This window comes from Pieris brassicae, chromosome 11 (genome assembly GCF_905147105.1).
Source record: "Pieris brassicae chromosome 11, ilPieBrab1.1, whole genome shotgun sequence".
NCBI classification, from domain to species: Eukaryota; Metazoa; Arthropoda; class Insecta; order Lepidoptera; family Pieridae; genus Pieris; species Pieris brassicae.
The window spans coordinates 12,260,375-12,285,467 of NC_059675.1; the positions used below are offsets into that span (position 1 = coordinate 12,260,375).

Sequence of the window (25,093 nt, forward strand, 5' to 3'; positions counted from 1 at the left end):
AAAATTATTTAATTAAATTAGATGCCTGTATTTTTAGTTACTAAACAGGAATTGTATAATATATAAAAATACCGTTTAAATTAAATGAAGTCATTTAATTTGAACTAGTAGTTTAAGAATTATATTTAGATTTTTTTTTAATTTTGTCATTCACTAACCGACTGGCATATAATCAAAACTATAGACTTCTAACATAGAAGGTTTAAATATACATTACAAATAGTATTTAGTATATGAGCCACGTAAAACTTTTTTGCAATTTCGGTCCGGTTTTCTAGATACACACAGCTGCACAAATAATATACATAAATGTTAATTTAAACATACAAATAATAATATACTTAATAGCCAATTACGTAATAACTTAAGACAGAAGGCCCCTTAAGTAGGGACTGAATAATTAAATCGACACGGATCTCACAACTTTTTACGGCAGGAAGGACTGCCTTGCGAGAGTTTAGTAACCTAACATTAGTTAATTTACATATATTTATTAGGTAATAATTAGAAGCGTTAATAAAGCACGCAATCATAAATTGTAATACAACATTCTTGTGTTAATGTTCAAAAGGGTCAATTGTACTTGTATTGAAGTATCACTGGCTTAAGCCAAGTTCGTCTTTGTTATCGTCGTAACTCCACTACCTTTAATTTTATGTTTGTTACCAGCTGATGTTTATAAACAATTAAAGCCAGTTGTTACCCAGCTTCAAACCAAGTGTTTCATTTATGTTTTATGATTTTTTATATTTTTTATTTGTCGTTAAATGGAGAGAAGAAAAACGTATAGATAATCCATGACTCCCACTTATGAGTCATGGTCAACAACAATCTACATGTACAAGCAATCCCAATTTGTAAACAGTAAACGAATTTCTTAGAAAGTTCGTATGCATGACGCCGACCGTCTAGTTTATTGCGGCCTAGGGTAATAAAGCGACAAAAGAATGTACACAGCTGCGCAGTTTTTACTAATTTTAGCAACTTAAAAAGTAGGTACTTTATGACTCAAGTGTACGTTAAGTGTATCATTGTATGGAAGACGAGCAAAACCAATCAAAGCCAATTGATTTCGACGCTTTAGAGAGGTCGTCGTTAAATCAGGGGACGTTCTGACGTTCGACGAATTTCTTAGAAAGTTCGTATGCATGACGCCGACCGTCTAGTTTATTGCGGCCTAGGGTAATAAAGCGACAAAAGAATGTACACAGCTGCGCAGTTTTTACTAATTTTAGCAACTTAAAAAGTAGGTACTTTATTACTCAAGTGTACGTTAAGTGTATCATTGTATGGAAGACGAGCAAAACCAATCAAAGCCAATTGATTTCGACGCTTTAGAGAGGTCGTCGTTAAATCAGGTGACGTTCTATGGAGATCTTAATGTTTGTAATATATACTAAAAGAATTGTAGATTACATACTAGTGTTAATGTACAATTTTGATATGGTATTAATATTTATTAATATATGTAGTAGTTTTTATAGCATAATATAAATACATAAACTTGTTTAAGTTGAGTTCGAAAACTACTATCAAGTTGTTGTCAATAAAGTAAATAGTTTACAGGCCCATTGGCTATAAAACGTGGATTACAGCTATTAAGAGATAAGACATTCATTGGATAGACCAGTGCACTTGTTACAAATTAAAATTCACAATCGCTGAAAATAATGGCTTTAAAACATACAAATAATAGATATTCTTGTTCTACATTTGTTTTAGAACGTTGACTTGTTAAGTGTATATGTGTTTTAGTGATGCGTGTGTGTATATTAGTTTAAACGAAGTACTAAGCTAAAGCAAATACTATTTTATTAAATATACGAGATCCAAACGGGTCGGAGCCTCATCCGATGTTTAGTGATATGGAGTGACATTGCCAGAAGGCCTTTTATTATTTTTTTTCGCAATTCTGCAGGTTACATAAATTCCAGGACTTGCGGGGATGGATCACAACCACCATTCACGGTTCCCTTGTGTATCCTACTTGTTAACCATTTCACATTCATCCGTTCTACATGGCCAAACTACTTATCCTTCAATTAAAATCCTAATCCACAGTGCTCCCAAAATTTGACACATAACCTGTTCTAACTACACCATTGCAACGGTTAACTGCCGGCCTTTTATGAATTGGTACGCTCTTTTCTTGAAGGACCCCAAGTCGAATTGGACGGACGCCGAGGACAGCATGTACTTAATGGTGTACACGCTGTGTTGAAAAGACGATGATGAACTTACTGAGTTTCATCATCGGACGTCAAGGCAAAATCCGAAATACCAGCCGTATCACCTCGACGTCCGTCGTTTCACAATTGATCGTTTCGTAAGGCAGTTTTTGTAGTGCACTTGTGCAACTAGCTGCGAGCTGAAGTATTTCCGAACCAATTCGACTTAGGGTCCTTCAAGAAAAGAGCATACCAATTTGACTAAAATAAGGTACAACTTGATATAATACTTGTAATAGCTATAACTCGTATCACTTTCTATGTGGTTAGTTTAAACCACAAGGGGTGAAATTCAAGAAGTGTTTTCTGTGGCGTTAATTAAGTTAATTATGTTATAAAATATTACATCACTTCTTTCATCTGAAGTTACTTTTGGCTTTATCTTTTACGTGAAATGGAGTACCGTATACTGTATCGGACGAAGAAAATTGTAGTTAAGGTAAATAACCTCGAAACAATATATATAGCAATGGCAGAATGTACTTGAGGAGGCAAGGAACTCCACAAGGGGTTGTATCGCCATTGATGATGATGGGAGGTCATTAAATCTTTTTTAACATTTACGAATCTATTACATTAATTCGTGGTTAACGAGGGTGTCATATTTGATCTTATTGTTAGACTGGATCTTATAGTAATTATTGTTTAGTTTACTATCTGTGATTTTCGGTTTCACTACCAGTATGGATATAGCGTTTTTTTTTAAATCTCAATAGTTTCTGAGATGGACGGATTCAAACAAACAAACTAAAGTCATATAAGATATTTAGTTTTTATTGAAGATCACTAGCATTCACACTACGTGCGGTTTTTGTTTAGATTTTAAAAATTCGATAGATGTCAATTCTTAAAATTTTAAGTGTGGAGAGAATAAAAAAAATCACTCATAACAGTAAAATTCACTCTTGTAATCTTTACAAGGGTCGAACACTTGAAAAGAAACCCATACTTTAAAAAAAACACGTTTAAAGTTATAGTTGTCGTTCGTTATAAAGTGCGTATCATTAATATTGTATTAATAGACAATTGGCATTTATAACGTAAGCTTAATTGTAGAGAAGCCACAGGCGAACTCTGAGTTTTATATAAAAAACTAAACGCGCCCAGTGACAACCTAGTTTCCGTTAGGTTATAACACCACATAATGAAATAACAGCGACTAAAATTGATGGAAAGACTAACTTGTTAGTGGTTTAAACTAGTATGCTAATTTATTTATTTTTATTAAAAGGGAGGAATATTTTTTATAAAATATTGTACAATATAAAAAGTCTTCAATTCGAAAATCAAATATACGCTAAAAGTATTTTCATATCTTAAATGCGATTTTTACAATTATTTGAGCCAAAATTCATCAAATCATAATTTTCTTGTCCTTTCATAATACGTTCTTTATTTGAAAACAATACAATAATCAGCTCAGCTCGGTTGTACAAATTAAATAATGGTGCAAAGTTTTTCTTGCAAGACAATGCAGGGCAAAACGAACGAAAAATACGTCAGTTATTCACACACCATATCAAATTTCATATTTCATTTAATCATTAGCCATTTTATAATGCTTAAATTATTCAATTGTTAATTGATATGGACAAGCAAAAGATTTATGAGTTATTTAACCAGGAACTAATTGTTCTCGTTCTTCATTTTATCGGTATAGTTTTTTTTTAACGAGCCATCGATATATTATAATAGTTTCTCTACTACAACGTAAAATGTAGCTATGTCATGACGCATCCAAGACGCACATATTTTTCAATTGCAAAGTATTAGATCAATCATAATTAGCATCTATTAATTTTTCCCCTATTTAAAATATATCCTCAGTAAAAACGTTGCGATAAAAACGTTTGATGAACGACATGCCTTATAGTCGTTACATTGTAAGCGTACGTTGAACTCAGGCACTGTTGTATAGCTATAACACTAATACAGGACCTGTTTCTACACGTTCGATTTTCTGAGTGTCACAGATTTCAAAATTAAAAAAAATTGTAACAGTATTTGTTGGTAATTCCTGCAGCTGAACATACGCATGTGCAGGTGTACAAGTAGCCTTGCAAGTAACATATTAACAATTCTTGCAAATCGTGTTTCATCGTTCAATATGCAACGCGCTAGTAGTGTAGACATAGCGAAACTAAATATTTACTTATGTCTATAGTCTGTGGATGTTTAAGGTGAAAATATCGTTTAAAGAAATATATTCCCAATGTTTTGTTTTATTTCGAAAATTTTAAATCCTAATATGAGAATGTTTGATTTTTACAGACTTGAAGGTATATTATATGTTATAAGGTGATATTTATGTTTATACAAATAAAAAAGAAAAAAAAGATGGCGGCAAAGAACCGTATCTACGTATGATTATCACTATTATCTATACAATGGAGAAGTGTTTTTTTGCTATATTTTAGTACTGTATTCGTATACGCGGCACATAAACACCGCACCACAACTCACAACTAATAATACATAATTATGCCATTGATATGTCCTTCATTGTACGCTGTAACTCCCAATTCCGACTTCAATGTTGTTAAGTGATTAAGTCAGCAACACCGCTGCAGAAATTAAAAGAAACCGAAACTCCATATGAAAACGTTTGTACCGCAATTATGACTTACAAGGGCAATTTTATAGGTCTCTGCCTAACAGAAAAGGGCGGGATTTTTTAACACCGACATTTTCTAATAATAATTTAAAGTTATTAAAATATTCAAATACACTTAAAGATTAATTAATTATGAAATTGAGTTTATGAATAAAGTTTTATGAGATTTCTTCAACCTAAAAACTGTCTGCATTACAAAGCGATCGTCGTAGAAACTAACTTGGCGTATCTAAGGGTCCACAAATCTTAATGACACTTATGTTATTGGACGAGAATGTTAAAAATATAATTTACGAGTGTGACTGAAACTAGTGCATCAAGTGTACGATTGTTTACGCTTCCAATCAGTAATTAAAATATTTATATGTAACTTAACTGGAGTTAGTTTACATAACTCGCGAAACGCTTGTTATTTAAATAACTCGTAATATATTTAAAAAATTGCTTGTAGCAGTAACTTCTTAGCCTTCTTAGCAAACTTATTAATTTGTTGGCTCGATAATACTCACCATGATTTGAAAAAAAAATAGGTAAAATTTAGAGGTGACTTTGTGTTATTTTTTATACCGAGGCATTTATATATCAATACCTATATGTTGGTTTTGATTCAAGCATCATATACATATATAAAATTAAACCTACGCTGAGTGATTTTGTTTAGTGCCCGGTCATAATTCAATTCCTTTAGCGTACCATTTGTCATAGTTTTAAAAATAGATCATAATTAGCTTTATATGTTTTGTAATAGCACTTACCATTGAAATGCATCGAGTAGTAAAAAGGTCAAATTGCTGACGTATCCTAATGACATTCATCAGTCTTTGCATCGCAAATAATTAAAGTAATTATATATGTTGTTATGTCACTTTGGCAAACGGGCAGGCTCACCCGATGTTAAGAGTTACCGCCAATGAACACTAACATTGCCAGGAGGGTGGGCATCTGGTTCCACACACTGCCTTAAAAATCGCTTAATTGTGGAACGACGGACGCCGGGGCGATAGGGGTGGAATTTCGGATTTTGCCTCGACGTCCGATGATGAAACAGCTGCAGGTATTACTCCGAACAACTTCTCTGAACTCGTCTACGAATAGACCCGCCCTTCGTTGGAAACGGTCAACTCGAAGGAGCTGGTACTGGGGACCACCCGCCCAGAGGTGTGAACTGTACTCCATGTGGGGCGGAATTTGCGCTTTATACATTTAAAGCGGTGACTCGGAGTGAAGTACCGTCTTGCCTTGAGAAGCAAAACCAAGCTTTTTGGAGGCTTATTTAGCCTTTCCCTCCAACTGACCGCGAAACTGATCGGCGTTAAACTAGAAGCATCTTGAGCCTATACCAAATTCCTTTCTAACATTGACAGTTATTATAGATGTAACATTGACTATTTACGTCCTCCCATGATTGCCTTGACTTCCGATGATGAAACTCAGCTGCAACTTATTATTCAACTTCTATATCTTTTAACTTATATATTGTTAAACTAGATACAGCCTTAATATATTTATAGTAAGCTATTGTAACGTAAAGTAAGGATATGGATACAGTCCTTATAATTTCTATTAGCATTCGTTTATTACATTATAAGTGATTTAAGGTAAATATATATTCACTATTTGGAAGCCCAAAAGTATTTTGAATTGTGCTATTTATGTATAATTAAGTGAAATGTAGTTTTGAAAAACATTTATTCTTAACATTTCTTCGCAAGAAAAAGAATGACAAGTGAAGTTTGACAACTGACTACTCGTGTTTGACATTTACAAAGTTATAACAGTGACACAGACTACGATTTAACTAAAACTCCTGTTAACCTTTAATTTGATATCTATAAGTACAATTTCAGAGCAGTGTTGGTCTAGTGGCTTCAGCGTGCGTTAGGCACAGAATGCTGATCACCTACTTGCCTATTCGATTAACAAATGATCATGAAACAGATACATAAATCTGAGACCAAGATCAAAAAGGTTCTAGCGCCATCGCTTTATTCTAAGTACAATTTCATATTCTACTCGTTAAAGAAACTTTTTTTTTTTAATTACAGTTGTTTGCGCATTGCTTGTTTTATGATTGCCAGCAATGCTCTTTTGACGTTAGCGTTTCTGAGGAACTCCCACCATTCAGACAAGTGGTCTTATACCTTAAGACTCTTACAAGCTAGGTTAAGAGCTAACTTGTAGTCTAAAACTGGTTTAAATTATAATTTTCGTTATATAAAATTATCTTTGAACAACTAGAGCTGGTTACGACGGTGAGGTGAATATAGTTTTTATCATGAATTTCATTATAATTATAATTTAATTTTATCGGTCTCAATTAATATTACTAGCTAAAAAATAAATATCAAATTACTACATTAGAGTTTAATTGTATTATTTTTGTGAGTAATTTAATACACAAAGTAATTACGTCACGGCATCCTTTTGGGAAGCAAAATAAAGTTATTTCAATATTAATAAATTATCTTTAATTATATTATTCTTAGGGATTAAAAATTTAGGGTTAACAGTAGTTTTAGTTTCATCATAGTCTGTGTCACTGTTATGACTATGTAAATGTCATTTACGATAAGTCATTTGTCAAACTTCAGTTGTCATTCAGTTTCTTGTGAATAAATGTAATCAAAACTACATTTTATCTGATCTGTTAACCAAGTTGTCAGAATGTATATATTTACTTAGTAAACGTAACATAATGTATATTTGTCCGATTATATTTAAAGTATACCCAATTTTTTTTGTTATACATATTTAGAAACATTGCAATATATACAACATCTTCCACCTCGTCGTAAATACTTAACCAGCTTCAAGACGCATTCCAATCGCTTTAAATTGTTATATATATTTTGTATGTAACATAATATGTTGTTATGTTATGAAAACATATGACTTAATCCGCGTTAAAAGAGTTTTTCACGAACCTAAAAAGTGAAATTGCTTGAATTAAACCAAAAATCAATTCTATTCCCTATTCAGCATAAACTCGTTGCATTTAGTAACGCTTTGCCGCGCCAACAAGTGTTTGTTTTGAATTAAGAACTGAACATTGTTGCTACAGTCTGTAGTCTATCGTATTATCACATTGTAAACAAATTTCCTCGTCCTGCAAAAACGCCGGTAAGTCTCATTACTATGGAATTCTTCGTCAGTGTCAAGGCTGAACTACAAAGTTGCAGTTTGTTGGCCCAGTGAACGTTGCAGAGTTCAATTTGCTCGGTTACTAGGTTACGTATTTCTCTCTACAATCTTGAACTAAACTTTACAAAACGGAAATTAATATTAAATATAGTATCATTTATATATTGTTATATACTATGTTTATTAAAATGAATACATATGTACTGAGAATATATTTGAAAAACAATTACCTCGTTTTTAATAAAATCTTATTACACTGTTTAACTCATTTAACTCATGTTTTCATCAGAGCGTGAACCCAAATTTATAGAGACTAATTAGAATGCGTTTGTATACTGTATTCGTAAAAGATTATCGTCTTATTCAATTAAAAAAAATATAAGGAGTTTTGTTTTTTCATCAGTTTGCATTAGTTTCAAATATTATGTTGGTGAGTTATACCAGCTGTAATATATTCATGATGGGGATTTATTAAATGTTGATAGCTGGAACTTAACATTTTGGCGCGAAAGAATTTTGCAACATTTTTTTTTAATTCTATTGTCTATTCACTGAGTCTTCATGGAATATTAGTTTCTAGCCTAAATTAATTTAAGTCTAACCTAATTTTTGTGTCATCTCAACGACAGCTGTTCCACAACTGAGCGATTTTTAATGCAGTTTCTGCCACGTACCTCTACGTGGAAACAGATGCCCACTGAATTATTTCTGCACCAATTCTTCTTAGGGCCCTTCAAGAAGAGCCTTCCAATTTTAAAAAGGCCGGCAACCTCCTGGTTTCTGGTATTGAGAGTCTCCATGAACGGTTGTATCACTTAACATCAGGTGAGCCTCCTGCCCGTTTATCCCCGGTTTTATTAACAAATTATATATGGATATTTAACATACGAAAATGTCCAATAACACAACTCACAGTCACAGCCTTACCCTTAATAGAGTCTCTATATTGTTCTTGTTGTCTCTAGTTCTTGTGTACTATTTTTGCACTATCATACGTGTTATGATAAGATAATTAGCTATTTTTATTAATAATAAATAAAAATACTTCAACTTACTATGCAAATACTTTATATAACATTTCTTCTTGGTGCTACTTAATACATATTTCAAATGGACCTTTGTTAAGTGCCCTCTAAAATTGAAATGCAAATAAATAGAGTTGCCATATAATGTAATAAAATCTTCAACTAAAATGAAATTCTCGCCGCAGTTATAAAGTACATCTAGTTAATCAACAAAAAATCCACGAAATCTAGTTTCTAATTTGCTCTTAAAATATTTATTTATCTATTGCTTAACAAGTATTATTCTTTTTTCCTGTATACATACTTTTAAACAGAAATCTTCCAAGACGTCTTAACTTACACTGTTAAATTTAACTAATATAATTTTTTATAGTGTTATTACATTATTTTTCTTTTTTACATCTGAAACGAACTGTTGTGGTTTCTGGCAGAATGACCAGTAGTGGAACATGTCTGCTCCACACTATAATTCTGAGCCAAGGCTAGGCCACAACCACAGCACACATACATTACACACCCAAAATGTACCTTGTACCTTAAAAACTTTTTTCTTTCATGTTTTTGATTCTTATAAGAAGTTATTTTGTGTGTAAAGTTAGTAATAAATCTTATGTCTACGTCTAATAGTAATAGTATGCATTTAATTAACAGTCTAGCCTTTTAACTAAACAGCGCCGTTTAACAAGCGGCCTTAATGACATTCAGCCAGGTCATCTAACAGCTAGGCATTGACATGGATCGATGACGTTTTATTACTTGCCTAGCCTGTTGACTGTTAATTTAAATTTAGTTCCACTTCCGCCACTCTCAAACTCAAAATAAAACTGCCAATATGGCGTCGGAAAACCACAACTTTCATGGTGTTTTGATTACCAAATTTTAATAAAAAACAACAAGTACAATAGTAGAGTATAGTGACCATAATAATGTGAATTTATCTTTGACTAACTCGAACAGTTTAATTTTTAAATAAATATATTTTATGTCAGATGTTTCACTTTATTTCTGCCAAATCGAAAGAATGACCTACGCTTTAGCAAGCCAGTTTATAACATGTTGTAACAAACACTACGGCTGAATATATTTCAGGCCGCTAGTTATACTGCGCTGTTTAGTTAAAAGTCTAGGCTGTAAACTGAACGTATTAAACTAGTTGGCTACGACATGCATATCACATAACGATACCTAAGTAGCGAGCCATTTCAGGCGAACACGTAAACGAAGGAAAGTTTTGACAATATACAGATATTGTTAAATATTTGTATGGAAAACTTTTTCTCACAATGTTTTCCTTCATCGTTCGAGCGAATGTTAAATTGAAAGAAAGTCCATTGATGCACGGCCGGAGACAATACACACATATGTAGTATCGATCTTACTGTAATTGGACTTTAAAAAATTTAAATCACTAACGCATGCTTCACTTTCTTTAAGTAAATAAGAAATTATAAGGATACGTACAAAACTATTAACGCTAATAAATAGAGCTATCTGTTAAAATAGAAATGTATCTATACATAGATCTGTGCCCTAATAGACGTTAGGCTTGTTTATGAACATTAAGACTCGCATAGCAACCCTATTTTCAAGGTTGTCAAAGGTCGCGTCGGGTACTACATTAAGCGTCCACAGAGCACATAACTTGTATACTGTCAACTTAAAATAGAGCGCTATGTTTTAGTTAAACTAGAATCAAAGATAATAATATTATATATGATAATAGATAGCTTTGAATTTCTTATCAATAAGAGTGTTTTCATTCATAGTAGGTGATTCAAATTATAATGAATATTAATTATTTTAAACTGTATGTAGAGGGTAGATATAAAAAGAAACATTAATCATTATTATAAAGATTAATTTGTTTTAAGACTTAAAATAAAACCGTGTTCGATTTACTATGTTTTTCAGTACGGACACTGGGGTAAAATATACGCTAATGTATTCTAGGAGCTGAGAAATAGCTATAAGAAAAATGTATTATAAACTATATTTCTTTATAAACGATAGAAAAAAGACGTAATCTTGACGAGTTAAATAGATAATTAAAATAGTTGAAAGAAAACTAGTTTTGTTTAACTTGTTTTAATACAAATGAGATTTATTAGTTAAACATAAAAACTGGTTGACTGCGCACCACGACCAGACCGTATGTAACAATCCAACCGTGGAGACAGGGTTATCATGGATATTTCAAATATTGTTAAAGGTTTATATAAATCGAAAGCGAATTAAAATCGTATTCTTGATTGTATAATCAAAATGAGGTCGCGCAACATTGTCGCCACGTGACGTCACTGTTCCACGTGTACGCTCGGTCAAGGTTGCGCGCCCTTCTACTGCATCTTTATACAAACATTGCTTTATCAATGCACTAATTATACTCTTTGGGTTCACACGTCGACGAATATTTTAAATATAATATATAATTATATCGTAGATATACATTTTTAAATGTACAAAACACAAATAGACAGTATTTACAATATTCTTAACCTGGATACAAATAAATGGAAAATTAAAACAAATTTAAAAAGTTTGGTCCCTGTAACACCTTTAACGCTGGCAGCATAAAAGCAGTTCTGGGGCCTCCAGCAGTCTCTAAATCTTTAATTAGCGCACGTGCACTAGAACTCCCCAAGACTCTCTACTCCAAGGTGAACTCTCTCCGCTATACTTATCTAAGCTCACTAAGAAATAATTCCGCATCAGGTCTTACGAAAGTTTTTTTTTAATATTTGGCCTCCCAGCATCTTGCGCTCCAGGGCTGAGGTGCTGTATGTGTCTTCTTCAATATAGGAACAAAAAAAGAAAATTAAATAAATTAAGTCACACATATAATCACAGAGCACTAAATAGACATATTTAACAATATTAATTAGTATTTTAATATTTAAATGGACTAGGATTGTTTGCATATCTTTTAAAGCTAAACTTGTATTAAATGAACATTGATTTTAATGCAGGAATAATAAGCATTCAATGTAAATATAAAAATAAATCAGTGGAGGTGATCAGCCTCCTGTGCCTGACACGCGGTATCGACTTTTTGGATCTAAGGCAAGCTTTAGCTTTTTCAATTGCAAAAAATTGTTACGCCATGAACTATAAAACTATTTAATCACCTTCCTAGAAATTATAGATCACTCCCGTGTAAGTCTAGTCTTAAGTAGTCTTTCAAGGGGAAAGTGATTTAATTTATTAAAGGCAAGGTGAATTTATAGCTTGAGCGAGTATTTGGACCATAGATTTGACACCAATTGTCAATAACTTAACTTTGACATTATTTTATGTTCTTATTAAAATTGATATGACATTTGCATGCCTATTTATATATGGCTGATTCTGCGGATATTTGTAGTTGATCGATCTAATTTTTAAAGACTGTACTCGGAATATCTTTTATTTCACATGTCTACTCCTTACTTCGACTTAAAAATATGTATGTTTCTGTGCACGAATGAGGACATTATTATTCACTGTTCGAGCGTTATGAAATGCACACATAGAAAGTACATTAGTGCACAGCTGATCGAACCTCAGGGATCAGAGTCGCACGCTGAACTCACTCGGCCAACACTCCTCATATAATAAATAAGTAGAGAGAAAATATACATCAACGAATATATTTTAAGTGACACAAAAGTGATTTCCATTCAATAACAGTAATAATGAAGCATAAAAATAAAGCAGCCAATTTTATTGCCTAATTGAAGGGACCAGGGATTTATATTGTCTATGTGTTTCCGTTGCCAAATATTACCGACCTGCGCCTTATTTAATGAGGCGGCTTTTACAGGTTTAACAGGTGGGAAGGACGATATATTCCAAATATAGACAAATTAGGTTGTAAAAGCGTTATTATGGCAATGTACTCCTGTAAACGTCAAAGCTCTCCCTTCGGCAAAGACGGAATGAAACCTTGCAGGTGGTTGGAAATTAGTTGTTTGAGTCGCGAGGTTTTGTTTAAAGACAAACAATAATTTAATGAAATTAATTTATGTATATTGACGTTTTCGTATAGTGAATTCAAAATTGTATTTACAAGCAATTGATATTCGTAGTGGAAATCGAAATGAAGACAAAATGGCTGACTAGTGCAGCTCGCGGGCTGCGTGTTGCCTACTCAGACCTAGGGGAGACTCCACAATATGAATTAGCTGACACGCGTGAGCGTTCGACTAAGAATTTCTAAGCATTTTAATCTTTTACAGATAATGCTATTCTCAAAATTCTCTTTCCTTTAGAGGATTCCCTTTCCTAATTCACGGGTAATGCTAAGTCCTCTGTCTAGTCTAGTCAGTATTTAATATCATTTCGATAACAAACAAGTTTAGTTGAACCCCTAAGATACCCCCCTACATGAGCTAAGACCCCTAAGATACCCCCCATCGCTGCGTGACAGCTAGTTAACATATATAACAATTAATGAGAACAGTCATTTAATATGTAATAGTTTTGGAGTCGCCAGTCCGATGTATGAAGTTCAATTGCGGCAGGAAATGTATATTTTGTTGTAATTTACGTATATCAACGACAAAGTTATGTTATATACACGAAGCGGTTTGAATGAAAGCCGACTTGTTCACTTGTCGTTGCGCAGATGTTGTCTCCCTGAATCTTCTCGCTGAGTTTCATCGTTGGACCTCGAGGTTGTATTCGGAATTCCACCGGAATCTCCTCGGCATCCGATGAGCTTTGCTTGCCGGCAGGCACTGCTGCGCTTTCTAGTAATATTGTGTATCGACAAATTTTTGATACAATTGCCAGTGGCGCTACAATATTTTTTAGATCTGGGCCTCAGATTTATGTATCTGTTCTGTGATCGAATAGGCCTTCACACACTACCGATTTTTTGGGTCTAACACATGAAGGTTTTATCATGTTTTAAATCCGCACAGACTGAAAGCACATTGCAATTGTTGCATAGCCGGGATCGAACCTACGCCCCAGAGATGAAAATCGCACTTTGAAACCACTAGGCTTTAAAAAAAAACACTGATTTGTACAATATATTATTGTTAATACATTTTTTGAACACTATTCGGAAGTGATATTTCTTTCGAAGGATCTCGTACCTACACAGGCTTTGCATAAAGTCTCAAAACATCGATGACTTAACGTACCTTACGGGTTTTCAAAATCTTCATAGTAATGAAGATATTGAGCGCGACTTACTAATCACTAGGTATACATATGTATTTTTCGAGATAGATAAATAGTTTCCAAAGAGCCTGAAATTGCTTAAGACGGAATGCGAAATTACATTTGAATCAACTAGAAATCAGTCGTAACTCGATTCCTTTACTAAGCAGTGGTGACTATATGGAACCAGGTGTATTTCCACTAAACAGTGTGAAGTCAAAAACATATTGGATTTGTCTACTTTGAATCTTAGCCTAAAACCTTTGCACGTACGACGTCATCCTTTAAGGAATAATCCTCTCTTCTAGGCTTAGTCTTACTGATTCTGCAATACTTGGAATTACACCTGGTTCCATACCATAGCTTAGAAAAGAAGTCGCGTTACGCCAGACCAGTCAGGCAAATTAAAATTGATAACGTTGCAGTAATGCAACAAAACACAGTAAAACTTATAAATTATTCTGATTATGTATATTAATGGAAAAAAGCGGGTACTTTTATGCTTTTTATACCACATTATCGCCTTTTCCTCGTCATTAGCGTCTCGGCCATGTGTTGCCCACTTTGAGTTACTGGCAACAGACAGTTGCCCTATAACGAAACGATAAAAAGGTTTTTATAGTCAGCAAGTTCGCTATAGGAAATGTCGTAAGGTCTTTTACGGGGAAAAGGCATCGTTATGACATGTCTTAATAGGGGCCGTTCAAGTATTACATAAGCAGATTTGCTGAAATGCTTTCCATCGTATGAGACACTGAATTCAGCCTTTACTTGACCATACATAAAAAGCATGCTTTCTGGAAATTATTTAAAACACTAAAAAAATTGTTCGACCTACTTCAGATACTATTAAGTAGCTATCTGTAGGAAAAAGAGTTGTTTGAATTGATTCAACAGTTTTTGATTATTGTACAGTATAAATATATAAATAAAGTCGGGACTAGAAAATAAAACTTTGTACTTTGACGAACAAATAGGTTTTGTAACTGACAAAAATTTAATGTTCTTTAAATTAATTATTTTTTTAATAATAATAATTTATTGCAAGAATATGGTGTAAAAATGTGTAAGGAAGTAGGTTCGCATATACACAATGACGCGTCGCAAATTTGTCTTTAAAGGAGTTTTACATTATTAGTCATATGAATTGGTCAATTCTTATATTATTTGGATCATACATATCATATCATACGTTGTAAAATTTATATTATCCGATGAAAGAACGTATTTTAATAATGGTTTTGAAGCAACAAGATACAATTATTCGTATAGTGGCATATGTTAAATGTTAAAAGTGAAGTCAGTAATGAAAAATGTTAAATAAAAATATCTCATAAATGTAAATATATCTACATAATATTAACCTAAGTGATAACTATATATTTTTATAGCACACTGGTTATCAGCAGCCAGTTAGTCAGATTTTCTCACACTTCCTCTCGTCTCTTTCACGAACCGATCTTCATCCTTCCGGCAGATCGTCTTCCCATCTCTACGATACAATTCTATAACATTTTTCGTGTAATGTTTAGCATAGCTAGTCTAGACAGTAGTCCTTTAATTGGTTTAAGTATTGATAAATTTGGATTTTCTCTTGTAAAAATTGAAAAGTGAAAATTATAACTTTTTGCTTTTGCTATCCTTTGTTCATGCGATGTCGTTAAGAAAAAGTTACAAATCACACATTTCACTTGATTTTACTTTTATCATTGCATAAACTTAACTTAAACTTAAGTATATATATATATATATATATATATATATATATATATATATATATCGGTGCAAATATTTATGCGTATTAATGTACGCATTTATTTTTCGATTTTTCGTTTTTGTGTTAATTTCCTGATTAGTGAACTTTATATTTATTCTGTATTCATTGTGTCACTTTAAAGCAGCACGAAGTTCGAGCTAGTAATAATAAATTTCGTTACAATTGATATTTTAAACACAGTTTAGACCCGCCTCTTGAAGATGTTTAGAAATTGAAATAGAATTTTACATATTGTTTGAGACTTGTTGTGCTAATAGTAACTGATTGTTGACTATCTAGTCTTATTAAGTAAGACAAACATTAATATTGACATAACGTATTATGTGTCTTATTTACACAGCAATACACAATGTTTGATAGCACTTACGATTACTCTTATTAGGTATACGCATCTATGTCTAAGAATTATTTTATTACGATATTAAAATATTATTAATATTTATTTCATTAATTATATAATCGTATACATCGACTGCGTCTTTAGTTATCTGAAATCTTTTTATAATTTTCCGGTGACAAATTTATTTTTGTTTAGCCGTCACTATCCTACCAAGATTTCCTGGTGATAGCAACTTGAAGGAGAATTTTTGGTTAAAGTTGTTTTCACTATGTTTAATTTTTTTGTTGCACTCGCTTTACACTTCACTACATTACTAAATAAATACATTATATAGGCTACTTATTAGGCTATTACTAGGCTTTAAGGAAATTATTTTTATAGTCAATTATTTATATATTCTAGAAGTTATACTGAAATTAAATAATACATTTTTTGATTTGTTAAGTCGCGTTGGGTGTATTGATTCTCGTTCTGCTTTTAATTCTTAAATGTCTTTATTTGACCTTCTGTAAAATCAGCACCAATGACAAATTTCTTCAATATTTAAGATATTTTTTATAACTCATCTGATATTAAGTGATACCGCCTATGGGCGCTTTCAATGCCCCAAAAGGCTCGCTAGTGCGTTACCCTCAGTCGAATTGGTTCGGAAATAGTTCAGCAGATAGATAGATATATAGGTTCCACGTAGTGCGTGGCAAAGTTCTTATTGATAACCCACTGTCAGTGTCTGATAATACGTTCTTTAATAGTAAAATTAAATTAGCATATTTTCTATACACTAAGCTTATTTGAACCAAAACATGCGCCAAAGTAGTTAACTAATTTTTATAAGTATTTTATATTAAAAGGCACACATACAAACTTTTACAGAGAACACACACATAAAAAAACCACAATACATACATGTCCATCAATGATAAGTGTGCACAACATTTAAAGTGAAACGCTACAATGATAAAAGAGAAAATAAATTATACAATAAAAATAAAAAAAGAAGAATAAAAAAAACAAATTATATCATCGTGTCAATATTAATTCTACTCTTTAGCGTTGTTATAAATAACAGGCTATTAATCTTAAGTAAGCAACATTTAGGTAATGATCTAAATGATTGGGCCGTGTGCCAGCAACCGCGCTGTTTTTTTCTTTGTTATATATTGAGTGACAATGAGGACGTATTATTCGTCTGGTTTATATATATATTAGCTTCGTAATACCTTAATTTTCTATGAAATAAACAAAAGAAAAAGTGAGTTTCTTTCGTTTTTACTTTTTTAAACAATAAACGTGTTATGCCTTGTAATATATAGGATACAAAATTTTGTTTGAAGTATGTATTACTTCGAAGCGTGCGTCAGGCACACGATCACCTACTTGCCTATTAGATTCAGAAACAATCATGAAACCGATACAGAAATCTGAGGCCCAGTCCTAAAAAGGTTGTAGCGCCATTTTTTTATGTACTACTTGAACTAATAAGAGGCCTTTAAGAATAGAGCGTACCTTTCCCTGAAAGTTTCGAATGGTATGGAACGGTATGGAAATTGATACGACACACATGTCCAGATTTCTGGTTAACCTTTTAAAATGCCAAGCATTTGAACCCCTTCATATCTCTATATATCCTATAGCTCTACAATACACGAATGGAAGATACCATTTAAGGTGCACCAAAGGTCAAGAAACGTAACTTTTGATCGGGTGACTTTGAATGGAAACAATGGCTACTTAAACGTTATCTCCATCATATTCTTTGTATTTGACGCAAAAGTCTAATCTAGTTTAGCTGTCAAAGTCAAAGGAGTTTACACATACTTTTCTTGGCCGGTAAGAGCGTCGCTGTCGTGGATATTAGTATTGCCAGTAAATAAAAATTAACCTTTATAAGGGGAATATTGAAGTCATGCAACTTAATAATTTATTGAAATGTCTTAATAAAACATCTAGAAAGTACAGTACTGACTTAAAAATATGTTACACTAACTCGCGAACAACTGGTATGATAGGTTTTGTTACCTGTACTATTAATATAATATCTTTAAGATATCAAACAGAACTGTTCGATAATAAAAACTTAGCCATTGTAATAAATAATGCAAGGAAAACAATAAATACATTTTTGTTGGATTTTTATAAGATATTATATAAAATTATTTATTGTACACTTCAAGCAATTACAGATAATAAACAATCAGTTATAAACCGGGCGTTGAAAACACTGCACCGATTAACTTTGTATGCTTGCGGGGAAGGAAAACATCGTAAGAAACCGAGCTTACACCCGAAATTCGGCATGTGTCACATAGAAGGCTACCTACGCCTATTAATAAACAAAATATACGGACTACCTAAACTAGGTGCTGTCAAATGTCATCTGAGTGATGCTATTGAAAGGCGGGCTTATCGAATTCGAATCGATGTCTATAAATCATTGAATCTCGTTCAATTTCAACTCTTCAGTTTTGACCATCTACGTTCAATTGCCAGCTTATAAGTCTATTATAGATTGCACTCCGAAGAATGCTCCATCGAACTATACAACCCGATTCCGTCATCCTCTTTCAAACAATGCTCACCTAGAAGCACCCTGAAGTTTTACCCGTTTGTTATTGATATCCCCAGGTCATCTGTAATTTCTTATAAACAGCAAAGGAGTGAATTTCCTTGCCGCCTTCAATTTTTTCTTGGCATTAAGTGGATTCATTTAATCAGCGGTTAATTAGGCATCTCCTGGATAGGCGTGTCGTCCAATAGGCCACATCTCACTCATTAGGTAGGATTGTGGTCTGTCCACATATATAAAAACAAGTTAGTATGTTCTGTGTCGAGATACGGAATTATTTAACTTCTTTTTAATAAATATATAAATAAAAATAAATACGGGTGTCTAATATCCTTTCTATGACATTGCACCCAACAGGATATTACACTAGTACGACTTCTAACCAATGCGTTCCTTGCTTTGTGCCAATTCCAATAGGTATTAGCCAACAGTTGACACATAAAACTGTGGAAAACTACATTAAATTACTAACTAGGATAATATCCAAAGTATATGCAACACAATTCGCGAAATAGTTTTAATATTTTGCGTATTCTGTTGCGTATATTCACATGTATTGCATATATATCTAGTCAGCTATACAACACACTTAATATGGTCCTTAATAGTAACCCTAAGTTATTATTCGAAATTTCAAAAAAAAATCGAAAAATTAATTATCATTAATTAACAAGTGGCTTTACTTGGGAATTCAGTCAGTTTCTTCGTACTTTAGTGAAGTTTGCTAGTTCAAGTACACTTTATCCATTCTTTATTTCCACAATCCCAGCCATACCTTCCTTAAGATTATCATTCTGGTGTATAAAAATGTCTCGACCATGTAAACCTTTATCTTTAGTTCAATTGTAAGTCTTAGCTTTCTGTGTTTCTTTATAATATAGTATTTCGGTTTTAATGATTGTTAAGTTACTATTTCTTTATACCATTGGAAGAGCGGAGAACCCTGATGTACAGGTATGTATGAGGGGCTCAAATATCTGCTTAAAAAGTAACTTGTTATGGTATAAAAAAATGATTAATTCGATTTGAATATAAACCCGCAATCAAGCAACAATTTGTAAAGAAAAAGTTAAGATCTTTTTGGCATTTACTAAAAATTACTCAATGCTAAGCAACGACTCGTTACATTTCTATTGAGATCACTAAGGTGAGTCTATAAAATCTGCACATGTACTGGAAATACATAATGTACCTGCCAGTAGCGGTAATAATTCCGATGTTTTTGTATGCATTCTCTCAATATCAGTAGCGCTGTTGTTGCGCTGAACAAAAACATTATATTCAGAGTTAAAAGTACCGGCGTCTCTACATTCACATTCACACAGTCTAGTTCCTATCTTTTCCATTATACGTGGATTGTGTCCTACTGCCTAAGATAAATCTAGATTCATCTATATTTTGTTGTTAACAATAAACAAATGTGAACCTTGAACCATTAACAGTTATACAAAAAGCAATAAAAAATTATTTATCGCTTATCAAACAATGATTCTTTTACTGAATAATTACGATAAGGCATACAAACAAAATCTTTGTTGTTACAATTTAATAAACAATCCATTGACTATGAGAGCCTTTTATTTATTAATGTGGTATTTCGATATTAATACTTTAGACTTGAAACATACTTGCCTACTTCTTTGACGAACTCTTTATTTTCTTAGGAATAATGATCGTTATTTACAAATAAGGGCCGGACTAATTAATATATTCTTGTATGAACGTCCTTTAATAGATAGTTTTAAATTTGTTTTGTTCAAAGTAATTGTATTAAGGTGCCTGGTTTCTTGTATCACTCCTATCTTTAAGTTGTTATCTTTAATTAAAGTCAAATTTATATTGCAGTTAATATTTGTATTGAGATGGTTAGTTAATTAATTATTTTATATAATAATACTCGTAAAATTTTAATTATAGTATATTACATTTGAAAACCTGTGGTTTGTATATAACAATAGTAGGCTTGTTAGGATAAATGTATATAAAATAATTCTTCAACTTGCCTCTTGCTTGGTCTGACGTTTTTTTAAATTCGTTTATGCGTTCATTAATTTCCCGACTATGTAGTCGTCGAAGGTATTAAATAGCTTACGTATGGTATTGCTAACCCGAATGATTAAACACTACTATCTATTTCTATTAACAACTTTTTATGACTTTTACAGCAAATCCCAGAAAGATGCCTCTTAACCTAATGTTGAACATTATTTTCCTTAAACTCTTCTCTGTTACCTCTATGCCCATAGCTTGTGTTATACCTGTCGTATCCATACATTGGACAGTCGGTCAGAACATGCAACACCGTCTCTTCAGCTGTATTGCTACAAGGACAGGCAGCACTTTGTCCAACCCTAAACCTGTAGAGCTACGAAAAGAATCCACCGTGACCTGTCAACATCTGGGTAATCAATCCCGTTTGTTTTAGTTGTTTAATTATCGAAAAGGCCGAAATAACATTTGGAAATACTTACTTAGTTATTGTAGCTGTTTTGCCGTTTTTCGAACGTTCATTAGTAAGTGAAACTTCTTTATGACCTTATTTTTCGAAAAATGATCTGCTATATGCAACTTTACAGAAATTGGTTAAATACACATAAATTAGATAAAGTTTAACAAAAGGCTTTAATTGTCATAGACAAGAATACACATAATACAATTTTTCTTTTTACCTTATTACTACTAAGATTATTACAGAATTTCTTTAATAGTTATAGTTATAGAATTATTACTATCATTATTATCGTTTTTTATATATTTTTGTTATTAATGGCTTCGAATCTCTTCGAATCAACCGTGGTAGGGACGAGAAAAAGATGGCGCGCAACCGAAAACTGTGACGGTAATTTTTTTTCCAAACTTTCACGCAAAAAAATCCTTAAAGTCCATTTGAGTTTTAAAAGCCGTCTTCATATATAATCTTTTTTACAAAGAAAACAGGTTTATGAATTTGTAATGTATTCATTACAACTGCACTAATTGCGTCCTCCTTACCATAATCTACAATCTTTACGTATAATATACCGTATATAGTAGTACCATACTCAGAGTCAATAATTAAATTATTTGTAAATATTTAAGCATTAATTACTTGCCTTTTTAACTCAAAAGTAGGTTTACTACCTGGCCAGGCGTGCCCTTCATTAGGCCGCAACTTACTCAACATTGAGATTGTCTCCAATGAAGTGTGTGAAAATGCCGTAAGAAAACCGGCTTGCTTTCAACCCAAAAATCACAGCGTGCGTCAGGCTGGCTTGCCTATTAGATTGACAAATAATCATGCATCAAATACAGAAATCTGAGGCCCAAACCTAAAAAGGTATAAGGTAGGTTTGTTTTAAAACAAATTAAAATCGATTAAAAATTACCTAAGGGGCCGTTCGAGTGTTATGCAAGCACTATACGGGAGAAGAGTCTTTGCATTTCTTTTTAAGACATATTACCCACACATTGTCTATGCTAGAAAACGAAATGTTATGTCTAGTAATAAATGTTATGTCTAAATGCATTTTCAAGGATTCGTACAAAAAATAATATGTTATATTATTTTAGAGAGATTTGCGTACTTTTGCTGACAAGTGAAGGGGAGAGATTAAATTGCACGAAATCTGCTTACTTCATACCGTTCAAGACCCTGATCAATAAAATTAAAAAAAATTAACATCTCTCAGACTGATTCGAAATAGCTGAAGAGGTTTAATAGGTTTTCATCATTATACTAATAAATTATTAACTTTGCATTTTCCTATACAAGGTCAAACGAATAAGATATTATTTTATAAAATAGAAGAGATTAATACCAATTTTGGTACTGGCCTTTGAGGGAGGTTAAGTTTTCTTTCAAAATGATGTGTCTCCTATAGTAGATCTTCAACGGGAACCTTTCCACAGTTCACAAAAGAAAATGCAATAATAAAATTGGAAGACCTTTACCCATGAATGTGGTTTTTAATAGTTTTAGGGCATAATGAAGTTAAGTTGTATTGTTTCGTTTGGATGGAACAGTTATAAGGCAATTTACCATAAACATAAAATTGATTACTAACGAAACATCCAAAATAATAATAATCAAAAAAGAAAAATAACAACTATGGAAAGAAAACAAACGAAGAAAGTACATTGTGTATGTGTTGTAACTGGCCCTGGCTTAGCATTCTGCCGTGGAGCAGACGTGTCTGAACGCTGGTCATTCCATCAAAGACCACAACAATTTGATCTCATGATTACACTAGGAGTGAAAGTGAACTAAGTAGGCATTGGAGGTATTCAATTACTGTTCTGTACTGTGGGAACAAATCTTAATCCATGTGGTATCAAATTATTTCAATATAATTAGTATTATTATTATTTTCTTATGTAGCCAAGTTCGCATTTCAGGGATCGTCATGCTCGCTTAAATGTCATTGTCATTGGCTTGTGGCGGCGTCCATGCATCGAGTTGTATCTCTCCCTAAAATATGGCTAGGGGGCCGATGGCTGGCCATGCGTCATACTCGTGTACAGGTGCTACTTGTGATGAATGTCGTACTTGAATTCATGTATGCGGTGATGTTAGTTATTTCGACTATGTATTTGCGTGTTGTTCCCACGAGAATGTAAGTGCGTGCTCCTATTTCACCATGCCTCCTGCTGATAGAGGATCTTTGACAATCTGAGACAAATCTTTGTTTTTAATTTATTATTTATTAAGTACTTATTACTACAAGATGTCACGTGGAACACATGGTGTAATGGCTGCAGCTCCTTACAAACGTTGTACAAAGCAAAAGAACTTGGCGATTAATAAGTGGCACTTAGTGGCGGAGATTTAATTGCAGGTTCTTCTCTTTCGTTCTACGCTCTTGATTTGAGAACTGGCAGTAAATGTAGCATTTAATTTATATTTATTTTTTTGACGTTCATAAGTGTACATTATGTCATATATGTGAATTTATGATTTTTGACTTTGACTTTATAATACATAATAATATAAACAAAGCGATCACAGGCGATAGACCGTGCACAATCATTGCCGTCTATTTCCGTATAAATAATGATTATCAGTAAACGAGGAAGACGGTTACATACTGCCGTTACGTTAGAAATATGTGAAAAATATCAGCATTTATTTACGCAAATACTGAATTATAATATGCAAAACGTGTATTTTCCGTGCATTAAAGATTGCGATGCGATTTAATCGTATTACTAAAAGGCGCGCGATTCAACACTGGTGTCGAATTACGGCTGTCAAAACTCCAAACGTTTTCGGAAATCAGTCTACTGAACACCAACCCAAACTTGAACTAATTATGACAGAGGTTGTAGGTAGGTTTCCAAAGCTTCTACTTCTAGATTGGTATTCTAACTTTTTGTATTCCTTAATATTTCTTACTATTTTCATTTTTACTTAATATTTTATGTGTCTGGTGTCTGTGAACATTCACCGTACAAATGCATTGTACGGTACGGTGTTCACTAGTAAAAATCAGATATTTTTTAAATGAATTTAAATAAACCACCGCATAAATCTTTCTGTCCCGTGTGTGATGAACAACTGTGAAAAGTTTTATTGTATTGACTAAGATTATAAGATATGCAAATTGCCAATATCTTTATTATCGTGCCATGCCGTAATTGTATAGGTACTAGCATAAATTGACCCCTGAGTAAATTGTCCCCTATCAGATATATATATATAGATAAGATGGGGTCATTTCTATTGGTCAAGTCGTGTTTTATTTGAAAATTCCCCTCTAGTTTCAATATAATTCCATTTATTTTTGTTGTTCCTAGTCAAAATGTTCGCCTAATATAAAAAAAATCACGGGAATGCGTTGCCGGCCTTAAAACGTCCATATGAATCAGCTTCTAACTAAATATTAAGTTGTACGAACTTTAGTATTTTTAAATTACGTACAAAGTTAGTTACATTTTTTTTTCTTTACACGTCTCTCTTAAATAAGTAAAAAACCAGTGATCATACAATACTTGGTCTTGGCTATAATCAAAAATGGTTTTCTCTTTTAGGCAAGATACGTCTTCAATGCCTGATTTTCTGTTTCTATGCCATGCCGGGTTTTTCACGTTTTCCTTCACCATACCAGCGAGTGTTAAATACGCACATAGACACAAAGTTCATTGGTGCACATCGGGGATTGAACCTGCTATTTCGAAGAGCAAGGCAACTAGGCTAACTATAAGTGTAAAGGCTTGCCGGTTTTCTCACGTTTTAACGATCACATTTAATTTTTAAATTTAGAATTCTCGAAATGATAATC

General features: G+C 32.8%; 1 protein-coding gene across 1 annotated transcript in view; it reads left to right on the forward strand.

Moving 5' to 3' along the window:
* Nucleotides 1–25,093, forward strand: part of LOC123716020 (protein doublesex) — a 131,580-nt gene that overhangs the window by 73,388 nt on the left and 33,099 nt on the right. The window lies entirely within an intron of this gene.